Source organism: Cyprinodon variegatus, unplaced genomic scaffold (assembly GCF_000732505.1).
Source record: "Cyprinodon variegatus isolate N-32 unplaced genomic scaffold, C_variegatus-1.0 Scaffold144, whole genome shotgun sequence".
NCBI classification, from domain to species: Eukaryota; Metazoa; Chordata; class Actinopteri; order Cyprinodontiformes; family Cyprinodontidae; genus Cyprinodon; species Cyprinodon variegatus.
In genome coordinates, this window is record NW_015150597.1 from 325081 (window position 1) to 326092 (window position 1012).

Genomic DNA, 1012 nt, shown 5'->3' on the forward strand with positions numbered 1-1012 from the left:
ACTTACTGTTGGGCAGCAGGAGGTCAGCGTCTCAGAGCTTTGTCCTCCTCCATGGTCCATGCATGAGGTGGAGATGGTGACAGCTTGTCACTGTGTGGAAGGTAAGTTATAGAGTCATTTTAATTTAGGGAAATATGCTTTCCAAGTCGTGTGTATGTTTACAGTATTTTCCTTATTATTTCTTTTGGCTTGATCCAGTCAAAAGGGTCACAGTCACAGGAAAACTGAGCCCACAAATGAAGCCCAAGACCCCCCCCCCATATGGAGCAGAGACAGATCCTATCCTCCCCACAGTCCAAGCCGCGCTACATTAAAAAATAAATACAAATCAAGTGTCAGACAGCAGCCTGAGAATGCAGGTATACCACCCACCATGTCTCCTCCTCAGCGTGTGGATAATCCACTGCAAGCAACTCCTGGTGACCGTGATGTGAGTTGCATTTATAATGAATAAAAATCAGTCAAAAGTCTTTATTAATTTAAACCCCATAAAATGAGGCAACGTTGACAATAGTTATGCAGATGTGTTTGTGTTACAGGCGGATTTAGAAGCCTTTGAAAACCCTACAGGAGACTTTTCATCGTTGAAGGACACCAAGAGGGGTCTGTTCACCCCTCTTCAGACTTACAAAGACGTCCCCAGATTCTGCAAGAGAAGAAGGTTGTTGAAGTCTGATAGGATGTGGTTTTATCCTCGAGAACCTTTAGCCTTTGCAGGAGGCGCTCTGCCAGTAGCACAGTTGTTTTTTCATAGCCCTGTCTTTCTGTGATGCCCTGTGGGAGTCTGGAGATGCTCCCTGAAGTGTCGTCATGGGGATGACTGTGTTGGGAAGGGGTGCAACGTGTTCCTGTATAAGTCAGGCTACCACCAGAGGGTATAACTCACTTCTGTTTTGTTGTAAAAATATTATAACTCAATAATAGATCCATTCTGTCTGAATATGCTAAAGCTTTCCTGCATGTTAAGACCTCTCTTGTTGGTTTCTCCACTGATATGTACTCCAGGTACATC

The 1012-nt window shown here is 44.4% G+C and overlaps 1 long non-coding RNA gene across 1 annotated transcript in view; it reads left to right on the forward strand.

Annotated features, from left to right (window-relative positions):
- The window catches only part of LOC107086171, an 8921-nt gene extending 8663 nt beyond the window's left edge, over positions 1 to 258 (forward strand). Inside the window, exons 2-3 of the long non-coding RNA XR_001481294.1 lie at positions 17 to 101; positions 199 to 258. This is a non-coding gene — a long non-coding RNA (uncharacterized LOC107086171). The remainder of the gene's footprint in view (positions 1 to 16; positions 102 to 198) is intronic.
- The last annotated feature ends 754 nt before the right edge of the window (positions 259 to 1012 follow it).